Source organism: Falco punctatus (assembly GCF_963210335.1).
Source record: "Falco punctatus genome assembly, chromosome: 3".
NCBI lineage: Eukaryota > Metazoa > Chordata > Aves > Falconiformes > Falconidae > Falco > Falco punctatus.
Genome location: NC_137582.1, coordinates 21,520,910 through 21,539,158, shown reverse-complemented (window position 1 = coordinate 21,539,158; position 18,249 = coordinate 21,520,910). Strand labels below are relative to the sequence as shown.

At 38.7% G+C, this 18,249-nt stretch overlaps 1 long non-coding RNA gene across 1 annotated transcript in view; it reads left to right on the top strand.

Moving 5' to 3' along the window:
- LOC308060338 overlaps nucleotides 1–18,249 on the top strand; it is an 82,792-nt gene that overhangs the window by 52,347 nt on the left and 12,196 nt on the right. The window contains exon 2 of the long non-coding RNA XR_013926679.1: nucleotides 1–18,249. This exon is cut by the window's left edge and continues 31,137 nt beyond it; it is cut by the window's right edge and continues 12,196 nt beyond it. This is a non-coding gene — a long non-coding RNA (uncharacterized lncRNA).

The following is an 18,249-nucleotide window of genomic DNA, read 5'->3' as shown; positions in this document are numbered from 1 at the left end:
AATACATGATAGCTGATGCAAAACTATGTCTGCATAAGTGAGAAAGGTGCATTGTAAACACTCAGTAGTCAGCAGGTTTTGAAGTACTGGAAGCAAATTGTATATTTAGTGTATTTTAAAGATTGAGGTGGAAGTGTCCTGACTATGCAAAAAGATCAATTACGTGTTCATTAAATACATCTATAATTACTTATAATCTCTGTTTTAACATCATTTTATGCATGCAAAACTAAAGTAAAATCCATAAGGGAAAAGTTAGAGACAAAAAGCTCTGGTTTCAGTTCCACCCATTCAGAAACATATGATAACTATCCCACTCCTCTGGCTGCTGTAGCTTATGAGACCTGTCAGGGTGTGTTTGATAAGAATGCTCAGAAAGCATTCACAGCGATAGTAAACTCATCCTACATGCTCTGCCATATCTGGAAGCTTTCACTTCTCCAAACCCTAGTAACCACTAAGCTACCATGAAATCTCTGCCTTGTGTGGCTTAGACAACCCTCCTGGAGGAGGAAAGAAGAAACGGTACCCAAGAAATCATTCTGATTTGAGTGAGAAGGGGGAACAGTGAGACATACAGCAGCATTACCTTTGCTGCTTACAGTCCTTCATGCCTGCAGGGTGGGGACAGCAGAACGGTGCCCCACTCTCTGCCTAAATCCTTCACTTTTCATTTTGTTTCACTTGTGGACAACTCTTCCAATTTTTAACCCCTTGTCCTTTGTTTATCTGATGTTTTGAATAATCTCTCCTACCATTACACTAATTTTCCATTTGGAAACAGTTGGTTTCTTCCCTGGCAATTATGAAACAGAATATTTTTACAACCAGTAAACTTCTCTTTTATAACCTCTGAAATTCTAATCTGTGGCCTGAAGAGGATCCAAGCTACCAAATTTAAAATGTCAGCTGCTCCTCAATGGATCTCAGCGGATGGAAATAGAGTGTACCTGAGTTTCTCATTAATAACACCTGGGAGGAGAACTGTCAGTAGTTCTCTCCAGCTCTTGTTTCCAGCCCACCTGTCCCTACTACATTTTGCTCATATCAGCAGCTCTGCGCAGAGCTCTGGCTCCCTTAGAGGCAAGTGGTGCTACTGTATCTGGCCATCATTTAAGCCATCATTTCTCTCTTTTACCTAAAGAAGTCATGCATGGGAAGCTGGAAGCATTGTTGAGGCAGATTCTAAAACATTCTTTGGGAGTGGCTCAGGGCAGCTAGGGTAGCTCTCCTCTTTGTGACTACATTTCCCCAGGGGAACTGTTCTAAATTCAGTTTTAGAGGAACAGAAGGAATACCCTGAGTGCTGGAGATGTGCAGGAGCTGGTCACAGCCAATGGACCTTCTTCCTGCAAGACATGACTGGAGATGCAGCCACTTTGGGATCAAAATGCCAAACTCCTTTTGATGACATGAACTTTTCTGACAGGTTTGAGGCACACGGCATTTCCACTCCCTCACACACAGAGCGAAACAGGAACAGAAACAACAAGGGATTTCTTTGTTGAAAATGAAAGAGGGTAGAAAGGAAAGGAAACATGAGATCCATTTTAAATCACTGGAAGCATTCAGCTGTCAAGGGAAAGATGCTGTAAAAGTACCACGTAAAACAAACATTATTATCCTAGTTACAAAAGCTCACTTAATCCTTCTTATTACTGGTGAACCTCAAAATCATGGTTTCTAAATACTTTTAGTATAACAATTGCTTAAAACTTGTTCAAAGCTTAAACCCACAAGTCTTTTGGAGAAAAGTACTGATGCACCTTATTCAGTCCAGGAACATATTCCTGAACATGTATAGCCTGGAGCAGGGAGTGGAGGTGGCACTGGGCAGGGTGGGCAGTGTCAGGTTTCTTAACCTCCCGGGCACATTCTTCAAGGAGCAGGTCTAAAGCATTATCTGACATCAGCACATCTCCAGTATCTGCAGTTTTAATATGCTGTTTATATGTATTTATTACCCCAGTTGGAAGTCGGAAGCACTATTATTTGAGTGCTGTTTGTCTTCCTTTTTCTTTATTACTGCAATCAGTAAGATTGATTTTAATTAAAAGTCTAAAGTTCAATGATAGTTTAAGAAGGCATACCTATAGCTTTGACGGCCTCTTGAAAAGGCTACCTGGATTTTGTTTAAAAAATGAGAATGCTGTAGGTTTTGTTTTATTTTGCTTATTCAATTCTATTTCCATGCCTGGCTTGAAGGGTTGCCTTCTCAGGGAAAACAGCTGTGTGATATGCTAATGCTGTACTGAAGTCCCAACTGTATTCTCCTTGGACCCTGCAATGTGTTACAATCCAACACCTAATAGCAATGATCATTTTTAAGATTATGTGACAACATGGAATAATACCGGTACTTTTTAAGTTTACAACTGTATTGTATGATTACAGATTTATGTAGGATTTCAATGTAGGAAAAAAAAAAACCACCATGCTGAAGGTGTTAAGCACAACAGCAAATGCGACAAAGGTCTTCTTTTGAGGTATGTCTCCATTTTAATTTGCTAAAACCTACAGATTTCACAGTGTATAGATATTCAGTATATTTTTCAGTCATTTTTTCCATTTGCAGTATTTATATGTCATATACCCAGTGAATTAAGGAAAATACAGCAGAGATATCAACCTTACAATGGCTGGATTCAGGCCACTGTATGAATGGCCTGTCCTCATCACAGAAATGAACCATTTTAAAAGGCTAAAATTAACAAAATTCCATGTGACACATCAGGGAGCTTTATTTGTGCACATTTTTTCATAACTTGCCATCTTTACAAAAAACACCAAAGGCAAATTTTAGTAGTCACATGTGGTCAAGATCCAAGGCCTCGCAGTGAAGGATGACCCATTAGCACTAATCAAAATAGGTTTTTTAGGGCAGATTGCTCTTGCAATGGCAACAGGGACCCTGGGAAGGCAGGAAACCTGGATCCTTGCTGTTCACCGAGTCACTGCCTCTCTCTATGGTGGAGAGCCTCCTACCCTGCTGGTATATTGAAACATTGATAACTAAAAAATTTGGAGAATCTCATCCTCACAGTAAACCTTAGCTTTTGTGCCAAAGAGAATTTCACCTCGGTTTATGATGGTACAGACCTCAACATCTTCTCTTGCATACTTTGGATGTAGAAAGTATTTTAATTATTAATTAGAGTAACAATTCCTTTGTAATTTGAATTTTGAGAAGCATTTACTTTTTATGTCTTATTCAAGACAGCAGTATGAAAAGAAATGCAAATTAGCATCTTATTTGTACATTCGTTATTTATTATTCCTTTAAATGATAATGTGGGTAAAACATCTCATTCTGCGCAAGGCTTTCATTTTGCTTTCTGTATTTGTCAGTCATTTTATGTTTGACTGAAATCAGCTACAGGAGAAAAAGCTTTACTGTGCATTTAGGAGGATCCAAGCCCATTTTGAGTTATATATACCCTTTTGGGAAATAATTTCTGTATTATTAACAGAAAAGACAGTGTATTTACAGATTTTTCAGTCTCTTGTTTGGGGATTTTATATCCTTTTTTCCACAGTGTTGCAACCTCTGTTGTTGACACTTGAATAATTTATGTACAAACCAAGATGTGCAGGATACTTCTGTAGGGCACAGCATAATTCTGTGTCATTCATTATGGATTTTTCTGGTCACATGTGTTCAAAGCAAAGATGTACACAGTTTTCATGATAAGTGACTATTGAGCCCAAAATACTAACACAGAGAAAATGTTCATGAGCAGATATTCTGTTTATTCTAATTGAACACTGATGGAATGGCTTGGTGTTCTTTCCTGCTGAAATGTAACTGAATATTCAAAATACATTTTCTGGCATTTCAGAGCTGCAAATCAAGAGAAAATTACTGCAAAACACAATGCCATCCACTTAAGGGTCTCAGGAACTTTAACATCAAAATGAGAGGTATTCACCTCTCACTGGCTGATTGCTTAATGATATAAATAAATTAGAAATGTAGTCCAGCCAGAAGGGGGTTCCACCACTTATCCAATAACAAAAAAGTCTATATACTGCATTATATTAGAAATAAACATGAAATGTCTTCTAGAATGGGTGTAATAGGCAGTAAGTAAAATGGAAATGTACTTTTCCCCAGGAGTTCTATCTAATCTGAGAGACAAACATGCCTATGTCATCCACAGACAAACCAACCAAACAATTACACCAGGGATATATTTTCTTGGGAGGGAAATTGTACAAAAGGGCATAATGTGCACTTTATGGAGACCATATTCCAAAGCATGTATCCTGGGGTCTGCTCATGAAAGACAGTCCTAGTGGGCGTCAGGAAGATGGGCAGCCTTCTCCCTCTGATGGTATAGGAAGTGAGAAGAGAAAGGATGAGAGAAAAAGGGCAGCCAGCAAAGATTCTTAATCCCCCCAGTCCCCGTTTTAGCTACTCTGCTCCCATGTAGCAGACCAGGGATGGCAATTTGGGCTGCGCGGAAGCAGATACTGATGCAGATGATTGAGGGTGCTGCTGGGCACAGAGCTTTGCTGCCCCAGGCTGCCTGCTTGGAGCTCTGTCTGGTGAAGGTCAGCCTTTAACTCAAGCCCTTTTTTCAGTTTCACTTAGCCTACCATACCTGTTTTATCACAGGGCAGTATCACTACTGCCGCGGCAAGAATGTTTTGGTATCTGTAGTAGACACTGCTGTATGTTTTCCCAGTAACAGGCAAGTAGGGACAAAGGTTCATCAGTGAGTAATGAATCAAATGCTAAGGTGGAGACAAGATTTCATTGTTTAAACATAGTCATTGCAGGCATGTATCAGCCTTCCCTTTGAAACATACTGAGCTACAGATGATGGGCAAGAAAATTTTGGATTATTTCAATTTAAAGCTTGATCATATCAGCTGCTCCCAGTCTGAGCAGTTACAGGTTCTTTATTTTACTAATTATAAGAGTAATTATGCCATTAGTTCTCAGAAAGTAATTTTAATAATTAGGTCAAACACAAAATGACTCCAATCTCATGACATACTAATTTAAATTGTTTGGATATTGTAATTTAGTAGGAGGAGTCAGTGCTAGAGTCATTTTGGGGATTGTAAGAAGGAAAATACAGCTGGAGAAATAACAGAAGATGAATTCTCTGTCGGAGACATTAGTTAAGTTGTTTCTTGAATGATGTTAAGTGAATAACATTAAAGCTATTTGATAGTGATGACAGATAAAATTATCATGTATTGAAAAATATATTAAAGATTTGATGCAGAGGCCATAATTTTGAATGAGCATACCAACCCCCTTTCTCTATTACTGTAGCAGAAGTAGAAAACCTTTTCAATTCACCCATCTAATTTTCTTGAGAAATAAATCCATTCATATCTTTACATGATATATGCTATTCTCGAATCCAGTTTATAATGCTGGATGCAACCTCATAAATCTTGAACATATCTACAGACACCAGGGGACTTAGGCCACCAAAGCCAATTACATTGATGTAAAATCCACGTACGTGAGATACTTGGGACAAAAGAAGAAAAGAAAGAAAAGGGAAAGACTGTTCAGCCCAGGACAGGAAATTAAAGTAATTTTGAAATCACTCCAGAACTGGCTTCTAGCAGTCTGCCTTTATCAATACCTCTATCCATTCATGTCCAGACTATTTTCTTAGAAAGAGATTTCATTCCAGTGGGTTTTTTATGAAACTGCTTGCTCAACAGAGTATTTTTCAGTGAAAGTAACCATGAGTGAGTGAGGTCCTTGGTACTGTATGGCCCTGGACTTTTTCTTACTAGAAGTAAAAAACATGCCTGCAAAAGTCCAAGAATGAAAGTTATTTTCAGCCAGCGGTGCCTAACACGACCTGGTCTTGTGCCTTTGGTGGGTTGAATAGCCCAGTAGATGCCTCACTTCCCAGCAATTCCTGCATAAATCCAATCAATAACATATCAAACCTTTCTGATCATGCGGAAGCAGAAAGCCACATTTGACATCTCTCTACCCTCTCAAATTACTTAGAATGCTCTTTGAAATCCTTAAAAGACAGAGAACAACCACATAAAGATCACACATCAAACAATTCTTAATGTCAGAACCCCACTGCCTGCATCTACTAAAAAAAGGAATACAACAGCTATCTCCTCCAAAGTTTTGCTGACATTCAAAGCTTTCTAGATTTATTTACCCTTACTAAGGATGCAGTGGAATGGAAAAGCAGTCATACAGGCTTTTTGCTTCACACACAAGGAACAGAGAAGACAAAACTTTGAAATTCCATTTCGTGAAATGTTTTTGCATCTTTTTTTTATTCAAGCAGTAAACACTGCGGTATAAAAATAATCTTTACATGGAAAACATATTCTTCCCAACCCACAATATGCTCTTAATTTGACATTCTGAGTTAAAAATGAATGGGACTGGCGGCTTGGTCAAAGAACATATATTCTCACTGACATAACAGAAGGTTTCTGGCAATTTTCATCACCTTTATTACAACTACAATTGTCTTCAAAAGCATATCAGTGAACAGTGTGATTCTAGAAATTAGAAGCAGTCCTATGGAAGTATGAGAAATTTCTGCATTTCCAATCTGTTACATAAAACAAGTAACTTTACTCATTGGATTAATCACTACAAGACACCATTCAGAGCTTGGAGAGTATTTTCTGAAAATTCTTTAAAATTTGATAGGAAAGATTAAAATAAATGTTACTCATGGATCTGATTGAAAGCTTTCAAATTCTCACCAATATTGTTTCACATTTTTGATGAACATTTTTTCAAAAATATTTGAAATTCAAGAAAGTCTTTGAGTGATTAAAGAAGTTTATAAACTTATCTCTGCAAAAATATTCCTAGAAACAGTTTTTCTACAGCCTGTACAAAGTACTGAATTTTAAACTAACTCTGATGAGACAACTGTGTTGGAATTGTTTGGAATTTTTACTGTCTAGAAGGAATGTTAGTACTGGTGAATTTTTAAGCATGTCTACACATAACAAGTTATGCCATTTGCGAATCATATGCAAAAGAAACCCATTTGCATGCAGTATGGAACGTGAGATTTAGACCAACTATGAATCCCACAAAAATCTCATGCCACATTCCACAAAAATAAAGATGTTTAGCCACTGCTTTCAATAAATTAATTACTTATGTTCACAGAAACATTGACCATACTTTCAAAACCTAGGGAAAGGATCCTTGTGACTGGGTCAGTATACCTCCTCTAAAATAGTTTTGCAGAATTGCTCCCATAACTACTTCAAAGGCTGTTATATATTTAGAACAATTGTTGTAGTCTATACAACAGAATCCATATTCGTTGAACATAGCACAAGGACACATAAAAAAGGACCTTCCAGCCCTTCTGTGGAGTGGAAATCTCCCAAGGGAAAGCGGATAGTGTTGACATCACAGCAATTTTAATTTCTACTCACAGATTCTATAGGAAATTTGCTGATGTCATTTTTTTTCCTCAAAGTGAGTACCTCGCTTTTTGGACAACCTTGATCACACGTGCAGTATTTGCTCCTCTCATTCCTCAAAGAAGAAAAGACATTTGCCATAGTAATTTTCTAATGTTGAAACCTTCTCTTTTTGTTTCTTTCATCTGCTACAATTTACCCTGTATCAGCAGCTGGACTAAATTCTAGCCTGAATTTATCTTCTGTCTTCTTCTGGAGTCCTGTTTGCAGAGGTTATGTTGGTGCACAAGATATAAATACTCTGAGATTCCACTTCCCATACCTCATGGCATAAGTTCATTTAAAAAAAATAATTAACTTTAAAATGTTCAATTTCTCTTTCATAGTGGGAGGTAAATCAACATGGATTCAAGACTTTTGACTGGCAACAGACAGCAACAGGAAAAAGTTGGAGGAACAGGGATTTCTATTAACTTTAGAGATCATTTAGTCATGAAACCTTTTACCACAAAGTGTATAAGGAACCGATCAATTATAATCAAGCAGTTCAGAGGTCTTCCTAAAAGAATCTGGAATTGGAATAGAAAAAGATACTCAAAACCCTCAAGTGTATTTTGAACAGTGGCAGACGGCATGGAAGTTATTTTGCTTTTTTGTTGTAATTAATAGCTACTGAATTTTGCAAATACATTTGTGACAGACCTTTTTCAACAGATCATCATGTCTACCTTGCAAGAATTAAGGCAGATACTCCCTGAAGTCAGGGTTGTGAAGGACTAGCTCTGGCAGGAGCATCATGCACCTTTCAGAATGCTCCCACCCCGCCACCCCTCTGCCCCAGTTCTACTGGCCACAAATTCCTTACAGCAATTGATGGTGGAGATCTCAAGAGGTTACTGTATCCAGCCCCATCTTACTGCACAGTCTAATTCAGTTTGAGTCACCTTCACCTATTCACCACAGCCCCTGAATGTTCCATCATCACCTCCTCTCTCATGTCTTCTAGCTTCTGGGCCAACATTAAAACTAACACCTTTCTTTCTCCTCTAGTGGTTGATGGTTCCAGCAGTAGGGAAGAAAACTCTTCATTGCCTTCACCTATTTTTCTTTCCTTTCTCATTATTTTAATTGTGGTGAGGAATGGACTCCAAGACCTTTCCAGAAGAGCCTTTAACTTAATCTCCCATGGTTTTCCTAGAGGTCCTTAGCCCCATTTCATGCCTTTCAAGAAGAATCAAGACTGGGTCAGTTTCAGGTCTCATATAGTCTTGATGTCAAGAAGAACAACTTCTGGTCTATCCTGATGCCTTTTGTAACCTCAAAGTAAAGTAGGCAAGTCTTGGGCATGCTAGAGTATGCATAACAGGATGGATGTTGAGTCTCCAGGTTTACCTGTGTTGCACAAAACTAAATAGTTGCATACTGAAACTTTTCTGGCCAAACAGACCCCCTCGTCCACATTGGTAAGAAGCATTAAAGCACTGCTTTCTGCTATACTTTTAAACAAGGTGTTCTTGGACTGCCACCCCTCATACCCTGAAATCTTGCAAATAACTTGACAAATATTTCAGGTATCCTAGTCCCGAGGATTTCTGTGTTAACAATCACATCTAGCATTCAGGGGGCAGGGGGGAATCAGTTAATTTTGGCCATCTGGTAATTTCCTCTAGTCGAGAAGAACTTAAGTCTTTGGTTTTTCGTGTAGCCTTGACATACAACAGTTCCAAGTGCCAACAAGTGACTGCTTTCAGAATGTTTAAAGTCAGAACACAACTGTATGCTTCAGAGCTGCAGTCAGCATCTGATTCCTCCACCATTCAATGCAGCTGGCCCCGGCCTGGAGGCTGCAGACAGTCCTGGCCTCACTGCAATAAAGGTCTGTTTGCTCTGGCAGTTTGGGTGGGTTTATTGAAATTTCATAGTTTTGCAACAGTTTTATTGTAGGCTATTGTCTGCATGGGGCAAAAAGAAAGTTCAAGAGAGAGATAACTAGGACTTCTGCTGGCCTGGAGATGCTTCCTTCAACAATTGTTCTTTAGATGGGATACAACATATTTAACTCTGCCATAAATGGTTCAGGATTTATTAGAAGCAGGCAAAAGTCATTCCCTTCACAATGCAAAAAGTACTCCAGTGTCCCTGTGATATTCACCACCACTTCTATGTGGCATCCATGGGCTCTCTCAGACACTAAAATACAAATAGAGAAAGGTAGATTCCCTGCCCCAAGGAGCTCATGATCTAGCCTCGCAAACAGTACACTGAAGGTGGTAATGGCCCAGAGAGAAAGCAGAAGCAGCATCAAGAAAATGAAGCAGTTATATACTGGGAACAAGCTCATATCCCAGCAAAAAAACCACGTAGAACAGTTTATGCTGCTTTTTACATGTTGGAAATGGCATAAACTGAAAGTTCTGTTAAGTAATTTCTTGTAGGGTTTCACAGAAGCATACTTCCTAGTTAGGACCTTGATATCCCCTGTGGAATAGAGTGAAGGCCACCCAAACCATTAGAAGCCCCACCATGATAATGTGCTTCTCAGAACGTATTTTGGTAATATTCACACTATTGTATCTCTATTCCCCCCACTTTGTCCTGGTACAAAGGAGAATAAAGTTTACTGTTTCAAACATGGGCATTGCTGTACAAAGGGCTAGAGCAATGTTGCATGAACTGCTTGCACGCTTTTTGCCAGGCAGTTCTGTAGAAGTTGGCAATAGTACAACAATGACTTGAATCTATTTCTTTGGGAATTAATTCATTAGAGTTCACTCACATCATATTCTGAGCCACAGAAGGAGTCTTTTGAAAAATTTTAAAAGTGTCTCAAATCAGCATTAAAAAAAATATTAAGAGTTAATTCCTAGGCTCTCCCATATTCTGATTTATAAGAACAACAACCCAAATTAAAAACTGCAAGCACTTTTAGCTTAAACAGAGTTGATCTTAGCAATGAATTTGGTTATACTGTGCCAAACTGTTATTTGGATTTTGTGGTAGAGTTTTCTTTTGCTTAATTAATTATTCCCTGTTTATCCTTTAGAAAAACTGAACATTTTCTATTATTCTGAACTACTCATGATAAGCTAAATTACTGGTTCATCTCAGCACCTTGCCTAGCTACGTGGGTTTTATTCCTCCAGACAGATGAAACAGAGATCAACCTACCCCTCTATCTTATTGTTATCCATCATTTTATCTTATTTAAGAATGTAAATCCAAGTTGCTATGGGCCCTCATTCTTTATTGCAGCTTTGCAGGTCATATAGAGCTCTCTGAATTACAATCTCTAAGTTCTGCACTTCACAGAAAGCCAAAACCCACTCTATCTGTCTTAAAATAACAATAAGAGTTTCTTATATGAAAAAAAGATGTGCCTGAATGATGGCTTTTTGGCTGATCTACCATGTAGCACCCTATATCACATGATGAATCACATACATATTAGGTGTAATTCCTTAGCCCATTCTCTTTCACATAATAGGATTCAATAGAAGACATTTCAGAGGAGAGGGGGCTTCAGCTGAATGGATGGCTCCCTGAGAAATTCACAGCAGGGTGTCTATAGCAACAGATTTCAGTTATAAAGGAAAGGTTTCTTCAAGATGGTACCTCATTTAAGGACCACAAATATGTACACCAAGACTGCAATTGAATGGGGCTATCAAAGAAAACAGCAAAACCACATTGCTAATCTTCTATCCAAGAATCCACTGACTTCACCCCATTTATTCTGACACCGATCATTGTGTTCTGTATTGGTCTTTATGGTGGCTTCACCACCATAGTGTCTGCCAGTCTCAGTGGTGGTGATGAAGAAGGTAGTGCAAGTACCATAAAGACTAATCTACTAAATGCCATTTGTTTACTACTAGTAAGAAAAAGTGAAGGTAGTTGTTTTTAAGGTGGGGAAGCTGTAAAACACCGGCATTAAGTCTATTACAGAGCTCCCCCTAACGGTGTTTCTATAAATACAGGCATACATTGATGGAGGTTCCCAGGTGCTGCTCTTCTTATTTCTGCAGTAACAAAGACTACGACTACGCAGACCAGCTCTGTCTGTAAATGCCTCACACTGCATCCCCTCCCCCCCCCCCCCCAAAAAAAAAAAAAAAAAAAAAAAAAAAAAGAGCTTACGGATACTTCAGAGCCAGGCCCATATTTTTGTCATTAGACTTCACAGATCTCTCTCATCCCGGAAGATAAATAGGCTAGTTCTGGTGGTAGTACTGAATGAACCATGGCATTGTTGAAGGCCTCATAGAGAGGAGACAACGGAACAAATATTAAGAGCATTTGTTGGGTTGTTGTTGTTGCATTTTTCTCTAACTAATCGCTTTGCCATGTAGAATAAACTAGCTCATGGTTTTAGAATCCTTGAGCTTGGCAATGCTGTTAGCACGTAACAGAATTTGTATCTGATGATCCTCCAAAATAAACTAACTGTATGTGAAATGACAGGGGAACTTGGTCATCAGACACAAATTCTCCACTGCAGGCTAGCAATATTGCCAAGGCCAAGTACTGAAAAATCATGAGTTGGATCCCCTAAAATCACAAAATTCTCTTTAAAATCATGACTTTCATAAACAAGCACATTTTGGTTTTGATTTTTTTTTACATTGTCTAATGGTCCTTGGAGGCTTCAGGCTACATATGAGTGATACTTTTTATTTGCAGATTTTTCTTACAATATAGGGCCTCAAAACATTTTTCTTCAATATAAAATACTGACATTTTAACAAAAATCATATGACCCCTCAAAGTAGCCCTTGAATGAAGACACCAGGACCCTTGCAGTAAAACTTAGCTAGGGATCATTGCATGGTCTAAGCATAGGGCTATTAAATAAAAACCTTGAATTATAATCCTAGCTAAGACAAAAATCTTTACCTCAGTTCCCAGATAAAAATCTTTACCTCAGTTCCCAGACAAAAATCTTTGCCCCTGGTTCAACTTCTGTATCTGCGCAACAGGATTAATAGTACTTTATCCCAGGTCTTAATGCATATGGTGATTTTACCATTTATCTTTCTCAAATACCTTGAATGCAAAAAGACTTTATAAATTCTATACACTATTATTTTATACTGGTTTACCCTCTAACAAAAGACACAGTCATAGCATACATCCAGGTTTTTAATTTTCCTAACCAACAGGCCTAGGAACAGTTTCTTTTCATACAGCTGGGACAGGGGGCACCGAACCCCGTGTCAGCAGGGTGCCTGCACCCCATATTGCAGTCACCCCCGTCAGCCGAGCTCCAGGGGCTGGCTGGATGGCATGGCGCAGCTCCTGACTGTCAGTGCTAGTGGAATATTCAATTATACATTCAACAATGTTTTCCAAAACAGATGAGTTATTTCTTACTGAAAACAACAACAACCCAATCCCCTGGAAGAAAACTTAAATCATTTGTGTTACCCAAACAGTAGGACACAAACTATCAGTGCAGTTTCATTCACAGCGCTGTTGCCAGAGCCACACCTAATGACCTCCTGAGGTGATCTTCGTGCCCTAAGATGGTCCCATAAACATAGGGCACTAATTTAGCATGAGCAGCTATAGTGATTAACTTCAAATGACTGGCTAAAATAATTTGGTGAGATAGTTCTGAGCCTGTGTCAGAACAACAGGCTAGCCAATAAACACTGGCTATCATAGTTTGCATTTAGAATGCTCCCTTCATCCAAAGCACGTTGTAAATATCAGAGGGTTTTTGCCTTGCCCTAGACAGACAGATAAAACATCATTTAAGAAGCTCCACAGGGAGTGAAGTCAGCCATCTGCATTTGCTATTAACAACCCAAGCGAGTGGTTCAAGGTCCGGTGATTCTGTCACCCACATTTCCCCAAATGACCAAGTGCTACAATATTGCTTCATTTTAAGCACTGAAATTAGAAACTGCAGTCAAAGTCACTTGTGCAAGATCGTTAGTGAATTACTCCCTTAGTCTGCTAATGCCCCGATTTCATACCCTAACCACTAACTCCTATAGGAAATGTATTACTCGTTATCATAGAAGTACATGATTCACGCTTTCTGGAAGGTTTCGTTTTATTCCTGAACAACATAACTTTCATTTTTCAGATTTTCTGATGTGAACCAACATAAATCACTTTTTAGAGCTTGGGACACATTTCAGGGGGGGCGCAGCTTCCCCTTTATTTTGACTTGCACTTCTCCCAGGGGCATATCTGAAGGAAGTTACTGTACACATAGTGGATGTGGGATTTAATAAATAGGAAAGACATGAAATTTAAGTGATTTTTGGCAGATATCCCTTTGTAAATGTTAGTTTTTTCCCTGCAAAGGGTGTGTAACCCTTAGTGAATCAGCCTTTTAGTGTTTTATTTGGTAACAGACTTAATAGTATGTTGTACAGTGTCTAAAGGCTTAAGATTAAAATGATACGTATCCGGTAAAAGGACTGAGCTAATCCCCACCAGCTGGAATACAGTGCTGAGGGGCCCTCCTTTCTGGACGGATTTTGTGTTGGAATTAAGACCTCTTCTTAAAACAAATGAAAGAAAGTTTGCAGAAGTGAAGACATACAGTAGTACAGCAAAATGAAGTTGCAGCAATAAAGCCCTTCTTTTGACTGGCTCCAGTCTTCCAGACTAGCTGAGGCAGAGCACCAGCCCCTGCTTGCTGCAGCGCTGGGGCAGACAGCTCTCTCTCTCTGCTGTGTGCAGGCATCAGTCTAATAAAAAGCCTTCTTCCCGATTTGGAAGACGTATTACTTTTGGATTCAAACGCTTCCAAAAATATACGAGATGTAGAAAACACTCCTCATTTGCCAGAAACACATTGGAGTTTTGCTTACATTACATTCTTTCCTCATATATGTTTGAAGAAAAAAAAAAAAGAAGAAGAGGGAAAGGAGGAAAAAAAAAAAAAAAGGACACTGTAATACACTGAACTAAAAACTTTCATCATGATGATAAGATACAACTCTGGGTAAAAAGACTGGGAGGCAGCTCAGTCAATACTGTCTTCAAATCTTCTTTTACACCTCTTTCCGAAGTATAAATATGGACCTCATCCAGTTTTCCCAATCTGAACGACTTTGGCTGGGGGAGGTTGGTATGGAAGTCATTTCCCTTTTAGGTGCAGTAGCTGCTTTCCACAGACTCAACAAAGACATGAAATATCATTAACATCTGATTCTGAAAGGCTGACAACCACTTCTTTGTTTTACACAGCCGTCCGGGGAAAGCTGCTGTGTATTACCATATCACTAGCAAAATTATACCTATTAAGCTCTGATAGGAGCTCTGGAATATTTCTCTCATTTGTTCTGGTTTACAGTGATTGAATATGTCTATTGTTTTCACAACAGGCATTTCATAATTTAAACGGATATTATATGTAAACATTACTTTGGTTGAGGGTGAGTATTGCTGGGCCAGGCTCCTAAGCCTGGCTGACCTGGCTGGGACATGGTTTCAAGGACAAGGGCTAAAAGAAAAAAACATATTAAAAAGCCAGACAGAGGTGAGATAGTTTGTTCAATGGGTGCTGAATCATACCAGATAATAGTCTCCTCTTCTTCAAACAAGCTGGAAGGCTCTGCAGGCCTCAGCCAGCACTGCTATGCTCCACCATGGAAGAAAGCAAGTTGAAAGTCTTGCCTGGGGGATTTCTCAGCTCCAGAACTCATTGGAAGAGAAATAGGGAAATGCCACTTTTTATGTGTGCTTATTTCTAAAAAACAATCAAAGCATTCCTCCAAGTTATTTTAGAAGGTGCAAAAAACATCTTTGTTTTCCTCTAATTCTCTCTAGCAGCCCACCAGGATCATACTATTAATGTTAAATATCTTCTATGAGAAATTAAACCTCTTGATCTTATACAATATAGAAGAAGTATTGCTCTTTTTGTTTCTTTTTCTTTTTTCTTTTTTTTTTTTTTTGTTGACTCTAAGAACAGAGAATTTTCAAGTAATGGAGTTAGCTAATTATTTGCAGGACTCAGCAAATCAGTGCAAATGCTGATTATTTTTTAAAATGCACTAAATTATGTAAAATAAACCTAATACTATAAATCAACTGTTTTATTTGAAGGAAAGACTTAAATTTTCAGGTCAAAACTGATCCAGTTTTAATCTCTTTCAGGTTCTGAAAGCTTGTAACAAGTATAAATAAAAACTTCCCAGTTCCTCTGTCAGGAAGAGTAGTTAAGCACTGTTATCACCCCCATTTTACAGAGAAACTGGTCCCAAAGCAAGGAAATACTTTGGTGCAAGGTCAGAAGGAGCATTTGTGCCAGATCTGGGAACAGAACTGTTATCTGCTGCCTTCTAGGCATTTGTTTTAACCACATCCTTCCTTCCAATACACTGCAACTTCTTTTCACCCCCAAAACTAAACATTCTTTGCTGCTTATTTTTCCCTATAAGGCACCTGAAATCTAAACTGGAAAAAAGAATGCAAAAACTCTGCACAGGGCACTTATGTCCCTCTTTCATTCATTTTTCTTCAATACACTGGTGAAAACATTTCCTGGAAAATCACAGAAACAGTGCAGACTGAAGTGCTGCACAAAGACATCTACCACTAGTATCACAAAGTGGCATGTTCTTTAAGGAATACAAGCAAATATTCTGTATTATTGTTACACTTTGCTATTTAAAATTCAGTCCTTGGTGCTATTTGCAGGGAAGGCAAAGAAAGCAGTGGGGGATCATCTGGCAAAGACTTGGCTCTTAAGAAGCCTTGTGCTCACGCTAGCGAGTAGCCCTGGAAGAGGCATTTGCCCCTGTACAGCGTAGCTTCCCCTCTCCCAGAACTACTGTCTGTATGTAAATAAGATAAATTACCTTTGGAAGGTAACACTCCTTTACCACTTTTTTACGCCATTTACAGGACGGTGTCCTTCAAAGGGCTGGTTTTCCCTTGGAAGGGAGGTAAGCCTGCTGTCAGAGCACGTCAGGAGAAGACGTTAGTTTAAATTCATACTCATGCTGCCCTCACCTGAGATATAATTCCACGATTAAATATAATGTATCTGACCACTGGCATATTTCAATGAAAAATATCACAGTCTGTATTTTGAACTTGCTGTTAATTTTTCTTAATGAACTGTCTCCACTTATTGTGATAGGTATGTTTAAGTCTTTCTCAATCGTGGGGAAAAAAACAAAGAGCAAAACATGCTTTTCATACTCTCATTCCATCCTGGTTTCACTCACCTCACTAAACAGACCATTTACAATCACTTTATTAGCCTCTTGCTGCCATTATATTCCAAAAGTCCTTCCACTCCAGTGTCTGTCTTTTCCTGGTGTCAGGCAACTGGCTGCAACTGCTCCAAAGTCTCAAAAATCACTGCTAGTAACTCAGTCACTCTAAAATTTTCAGACAGTGTTTTAGGCAGTAGTAAAGTGTGCACAGATGCAGTGCCATTGGGGTTTTCTACCTGCTTATACTGCCTTTTAATTTGCTGCATTAAATTAATAACTAATTTAATAGGGATTTTAATGCAGGGGATTTTCATGTGGGGTTTCTCACTTGCACTACAAATCGCATTGAGGTTTGTGAACTAATATGGTGATTCTTATCCAGTTTGGTAGCACAAAATCTACAATACAGGTCTGTTTTTTGAGGAGTTTCTCTGCTTCATTTAAAAAAATCTCATGGAAAATTTCTGCATTTTGTACTAGATTTAAAGCAAAAACTCCTGAAATGGTACAGTTTATTTTAATACCATGTTTCACACACACAAATACACTGGTAACAGAATCTCTTTTAGGACTTCTAACCTTAGTTGCATGGATAGCGTGAGGCAATATCTGATTGTGGACATAATAAATGTTTTTCCTTTATTTTTTGATCCTTTGCTTTATTACACTTCACAATTTGGCCTGTTAATATTTTCACCAGAAAAAAAAAAAAAATCATGTTTAAATCTTTTTTAAAGCTGCTGCCACTTGTACTTTATTCAATTCAATTAACTTCTCTGAAAAGTCTATCTAAATTCCATTAATGCTTAGCCTATCTCATTAGTTTAAATTCTTCTTTTTCATTTGTCTCAAACAGCCCTGGAGTTTTAATCTTTTTCTGACATGTGTTTTCCTTTACCAAGTCTCTTTCCTGGGCACAGTTGTGCATCCATGTGGGTGGTACCTGAACAGAGAAGGACAGTATGGGAGGGAGAATCGGCGTGACGAGACAAGCAAAGCACCTGCCAAGGAGTTTGGCATCTAAATACTTCTGTGGATGCAAGTCCAACTTCAAATGAGGCAGCAGCAGTTTGTTTAAAATATAATGCACGTAGCTCCCATAAATATTAAGGTCATTTTTAGGCTAGACAACTGTATATACAAGGCAGGATTTTCTGGATAAGACGTCTGCTGTATTACAGGTTGTTTGGTTTCACGATAGGTGTTCCTCGCAGGTAAGAGATTGGCCTGATTTGTCATTGCCAGCATGGTGGATGTTAGGGATGCAGGCAGTATCTCCGTTACTTTTCGATGGACCAGACCTCACTTTCATTAAGCTGAAAGTAAAGACCAGGTGCATGGCATCGTTCTCCTTATCTAAATATTTTCTTCTCCAGCAGGCTGCAGTGCAGGGGAGACAATACACACCCTCAAAAAGCCAGGGAAAAGGATTTCTTTTGGTCTGGAATACCAGTTCTCCAACAGCAGAGGTAAGAAGGAAGGTGGTGTTACCTGTTCGGCTGGTGCTGCTATGCTGGAAACACCTTCCTAACGCAAACTGATCAGTAAAGCTTTGAGCGGTGCCTGAATGTCTTCACACATGAGAAGCAAGTCCATTAAAACAGTTTCATAACATAGTATAAAGCCTGCGAAAGCGATAGGCAAGAAGGGAAATTGCCATGGAATT